Raw genomic sequence first — 6,000 nt, 5'->3', positions numbered from 1 at the left:
TTTTACTCTCCAAGTTAAGAATTTAAAGCTAGTCATCCAGGTTTCCTGAATAATCAGCAGAGATGGGCAAGCACTTGCAAGGATGAGTCGTCTCATCCTAAGTATATAATATAGGTTAGACTGAATGCCTGACTTGTAGACAGCTGCAATTAGGATGAATGAATCCATCAGGGAAGAGAATGTGACATTAACATTAACATCCATCCAGACTATCCTGAGAGCCCTAGAATTACTCAGAATTGGATCACAGGTCCCACACTCCTCTTTCGTAAACGCAGGGAGGAGAAATTCAGCAAAAAGGACAGATCTACAGGAGTAATGTTAGTCTGCTTACTTTGGATACAGATGATACCTTCAGACTCATGAGCTAACATTCGAATTTAGAGCAGTATTTCCCTTCAGCTCTTAGACAACGGATTCCAACTATAATGCACCTAGATAATATATCTCCTCCTGCCCTCCATCTTTACCTTTCTTCACTCCAATTTCTCCTCAGCCCTTTGTCATTTAATTTCTTCTCTGTTCTCGTCCACATGTCTTTCTGTGCAGGGTACTCTTTCTCATAGAATTTTTTTTTCAGTTAGATTGGAAAAAAAGCTTTTGCATTAATACAGTGTTTATATATCATTACATTTTTCATTATTCCTGGATATTTTATCCTTCACTTCTTCCTTTTTACCCACTTTGAGTATTCAGACTGTAAACTCTTCAGGACAGAGACAGTCTTTCAGTATGTGTTGAATAAGATAAGAGCTGGATCAGTACGTGTTACAGTAGTATGCTATGTAAATACTTAGTACAGTTCTGGTTGTAAGATTGCCATGTATTTCTCTGAATTTTGGATCAGACAAGCAGTTGAACAGCTGTCATCCCTGGATAGTCTATAACCATCACTGATTAATCCAATCCCTTTTATAACATGGGGAGCTTCTTCATTATGCGGAGACTACAGTTATAAGATGAAGTGGGTCTGTTACTTGTATGTCTGATTTAGATCACTCGTGGTGCCAAACATTTGGCATTCTCAAGCGTCAGAGAGGGGAAATCTTCCTGATATTTTTGTCTTTCCCTTGCGTCCCTTCACACGTAATAAATTGTCTTTAACACATCTTGGAGTTTTTATTTGGAATTAGTTTGTTCAGATAACTGTCTGTTGTTTCCTTTCCTGTCATTGAAAAGTAGTGAGTAATGCTGCACATACAAAAACCCACCTGTCTCTACTCACGTGTTACTGGAACTTCTTCAGCCATCTGAAATCCCCTAGGGATTCATTTTACACAAACAAGTACAGAATAGAATTTTATTGGTACAAATGATCTCTGAAATATTTTCACTTTGCAACAGCCAGTGTTTAAATAAACTGAGTTCTAAATTCAGGCTCAAATTCGGAATTCCAGATTTAAGTACTTTGCATAGTTTTCTGCTCAGAGAACAGAAACAGTACCATGTGAATGGTATGAATCAGCACAGTTTATATTGAATTCTCTTGGATGTTATCATATCACTTCTGTAAAGCAGATACACTGGAAAGCTGCACTGAAGCAGCATATATTAATGAATAAGCATTCTGACACATAAAACAACTTTCACAAAATCTGTCACAAAATGAAGTGGGTTTATCAATGGCTCTTAGTTTTAAAGGTGGCTTCAAAGCCACTGTTTAAATAATCTCTTTAGTGTAGTGTTGGAAACCCACAACAAAACATTACTGTCCTGCAAATGAGGTGAAAGCGAGAATTATCCTTGTTTTACTTTACATTCTGTAAGTGATGGAAAGATGGAAAGAGTTTTAGAATTGTGTTCAAGTATTTTAAGTACTCTTAGCTATATATAAAAAATTATTTTCGTATTAGCAATGTGTCCTTTAGCAGACAGACAGGGATATGTAGGTAGAAGTATATTTATCAGCTATTCTTAGTGGAAGCCTTCTCTCAACACCTGATGTTAACAATAATTAATTTTGACGGCTCAGATTATGCTTCAACTTAAAAAAAAAAAAGAAATAGGAAATGCATATGGTAGATGTGCTTATTTTAACATGGGTTGATATAGTTGTGATTAGTTATAAGTCAATCACAGTTACCTGAAAAGTATAAAATTTTAGAATTTTTTTTTAAAGGTGAGTCTTTTGTCTATAATCACTTTAGAAAATGTATCATGTAATAAATGTAATGTAGCATCTGTGAATAGAGCAGAAGAAGAGACTTGAGACTTTACAGAAAAATAGTTACCAGTTGGTTTGTCTCCTGAATTTGTTAAAATACCAAGAAAATTGTGATGTGAACAGGAGTGTAACAGGTTCTTAGTAAATTAGTTTAAAAATAGTTTGCCTAAGACCTTAATGCAGTTACGGTAGGATACTTTGGCACCATTCTCTCCACAAGATAAATATTATAGATTGCGAGACACTAGTCGTAACCAAATTTCAGGATTATCATATGATTTCTAGGCAGAAATCACAGGTCCAGGCCAGGTAGAATGACTTTGCTAGTCTTTGCTGTGAGAGCTTATAATATCTTCATTGGTAAAGGGCTTACTGTTTTGCCATTGAGAAGTGAACATAGATTAACTCAGAAGTATTTTTGTGGCATTAAGAAGAATTTGGTATCTTTTCATAGTGGTGTTGTCAGATTTGTATGTGAGTTGTTACAAAGTTATGTCATCGTAAGTGGTATGTCACTGTGGTAGACTACATATCATATAAAATATTCATTTCATCATAATACACACATCTGGTGTTTCTTAGTTGGCAAAGTTGGCAAGGGCAAAGGCCGACACTTATAGTCACCTCCATGTCAAATATTTGAACAAACTCCTCTCTAGAAGAAATTTTGTTTCATACCTGCACACCTTTGTGTTATATTAAGCCCAAAGGTATTAAATTGTTTTTGCCAAGAAGACCAGTTAGTTACCATGCTTGATGATGGCCTGTTAAGAAAGCAGTAAGGTCATTGACTGGCAAGGCTAAGACGCTTCTGAAATGCAGCTACCTCAGTTAGAAATGCAAGATGCAATCTGTTGGGGATGTCAAGTAAACCTGTTCATTTGGGACCTCTTCCACCACGTAAACAAACACATCGCAATAGCCTTAAAGCATTGGCTTGGCGCACTGCAGAGAACCAGTGCTGCGTGTTGCCATTGTGTTGAAGGTATACCCAACGTCACTGGTGGGCTCAGCCACTGCTATTAAATCCTTCCCCTGCTGCCCATGTAAGAAGAGCAGAGCAGGTTCAGTGAAGGTAACCAGGGTCAACCACCAGTCCTGGTGACTGCCAGACAGATCCATAGTTAGGAGACAGGTCCAGTCTCAAGCTGAGAAGCCAGGGCAGCAGCTGAGGATCGTACCAGATCAGCAAGCTCCATGGTCGGGCCCTGCCTCAGTGGTAGTGCAGGAGAATGACCAGGGCCTGAGCAGAGGGCAGCTCCCAAGCAAAGCAGGGAGCACCTGGCAGGGCTTTGCCAGCTCCTTCTTGCACAGCTCTTTCTCACCCAGCAGCCCAGTTTGGGGGTGCACAGCTGTACTGTATCACAGCCAGCCACGAGCACTGACAGCTAAAGCTGCCTTTTTGGGACAGTCTTCACCGCAAAGATAAAGAGACAGCTCAGTGGCTGTGGAGTAATTTGGCATCCCTCCACTGGCTCCCTCTTTTCTTAAGATGTAAGTTGCTTGTTTCATTTCCAAAGGCTTCCATGTCCTTTTCCCCAGCCTGCCTGTGGGATCTTATTCATTATCAAGAAATCTATTTCCAGGCAGGTAATGGACTGTAATCCATTGGACTGACAATCACTTGACAGTTAAATAATTTTCAAGTGAGAAAATGGGTTCTTCACTCTAAGAAGTCGTCTTATAATGCATTACTAACCTCTTGCCTATTTCTCCTTAAAACCCACTTTACTTTTTTCATGATACCTACAAAAATGCTGAAGTCTTTTGCTAGGTACTATGCAAATAGAAATAATTACTAGTAATTATAAATGAGGTAATAATAAAAAGGCATAAAAGGGAAAACATAATTCAAGGGGTACATTATGGGCATCACAGGCAGAAGAAGATAGAGTAACACAAACTCAGCCTCTGTGCTGAGTTCTGTTCCTGTTCTCTCTTGTGTGGGCTTTATGCAGTGGCAAGAGTTCTGCTTCAAACAGAAATAAGTAGGATATAAAGCTCCCCAACTAGGAGTCTGCATCTTTCATTTTCCCAGCATTCCTAAAATTCTTCTCCCCACCCCCGTCTTCCCCCTAAACCAAATCCCTTCGGCTTTGGTGACTTCAGTCTTCATGGAGTTGTAGCAAATGGAACTAGAAGGGATCTAGAGAGGTCATTAACCCATCTCCCTGCCCCAAGGCTGGACTGCAGCTATAATAGACTAATAAGTGGGAGGTTTTTTTGTCAAAGATCCAAATAAATGGAATTGTAAAGATTTTATTTTTTTTAAGTTTAATTTTTGGAAGTTTGAACTCAGTTGTTAAAGCTACGTGTAACTGTTAGCAGAGTCACAAGGTTAATTTCAGTGGAGTTCTTTTAATATATATCAAATTAAGAATTAATTCCCACCTAAACTCCCACTTCTTTTTTATGAAATTGAGTGATTTTGCATAAAAAATATAATAATAATTTTAGAGGAATATAAAGAATTACTTTGAGTTTAGATTTTTGCCAATATATGTATATCTGCTTATCATACTGTTGCTAAACATTTTTATACTTTTTATTGCTTAAAGCATTTTCCAGAATATGTGATTTTAGTAGCCCTTATTACCTTTATGACATTTTGCTTTTTCTTGAATGTCCCCCACCTCTGTTGTTTATGAGTATTTTAGCCAGTGTAAAAACAGTCGGTACAGACATGCATGTCCTCAAATCTGAAAAGTAGTTTTATTAACTGATTGTTGTTCATACTGTATAGGTGTAATACTGGATTTCACTAGTTGACTCCACAATGCAGTGCCAACAGATTCCTCAGAACAATATGTGTAGTTTATGTGTATAGTTGTATAGCTGTCAGTTCTTTAACATGCTCTCTTGTAGCTAGCTCTTGGTTTAACCTGACATTGCTTACTTATGTTCAGTTATATTATTTTTACTTGATTTTCAACCCCTTTTGTAGTCAGGTAAAGCCTGCATACTTCTATGCATTTTGTAACTGAGGTATGATCAACATCAGGAGAGGTTGTCAGGAAAAGTGCTGGTCAGTCCTCTTAATACTGAAGACAAAAAAAAAAATTCCTGCATTGAAAAGTCTGTTCTTTATAATAAATCTGTAAAACAATTCCCTTATTACAATAAGCTACACTGGCAAAATCACTTCCTAGGTATTTTGTCGACTCGTGATTTCATTGGTTGAAAAAAAACATTGCATTCCAACCAATGTACCAGCCCACTGGAAGTTCCTAGAATAGCCATGGCTTGAATCTTGCAAGACACACCAGTGTCAGAAAACCATCGGTGTTGTATTTGGTCCACAGTGCTGAGACTGGTCTAACTGATTGCTTGGTGTCCCTTCTGGCCTGTCATTTTACATATTTACCTTCCACTTCTATTTTTTTTCCACCATTGAAAACAAATAAAGTAATTAGAAGTTTTCTTCAGGCAGAGGGAGGAGCAGAGGCAAAGTATGTAATAAGTTTTGTCTGAAGTGTTTTCCTTTCGTAATGCATGCCCTAGAGCTATGTGCTTAGCTGGGTTCAGTGTAATTGTTCCTATCACCGCAAAGCGTTCAGGATCTGCCCGAAAGAGAGCAGGTGGGAAGCACCAGCACTCACAATCATGCCCCTTCCCTAGCTATGCCTTATACAGTAAGTGACAGCCTCCTTCCAGAGCCAGCTATTTCTTAATCGAGTGAATGAACTTTATCATTTGATTCTGAAGATCCTGAGTTTCAACCTTTCTCACAGCCTGCATAGGTGAAAATAGTGTGTGATCATGTAATTAAACACACGATAATGCAGATACACAATCAACTTTCCACAAAGAAAGTTTACTCCAGCATTCCCTAGTTT

Source organism: Mesitornis unicolor, unplaced genomic scaffold, assembly GCF_000695765.1.
Source record: "Mesitornis unicolor isolate BGI_N332 unplaced genomic scaffold, ASM69576v1 scaffold51739, whole genome shotgun sequence".
NCBI classification, from domain to species: domain Eukaryota; kingdom Metazoa; phylum Chordata; class Aves; order Mesitornithiformes; family Mesitornithidae; genus Mesitornis; species Mesitornis unicolor.
The sequence above is the reverse complement of the archived record's forward strand: the minus strand, read 5'-3'. Positions refer to the sequence as shown.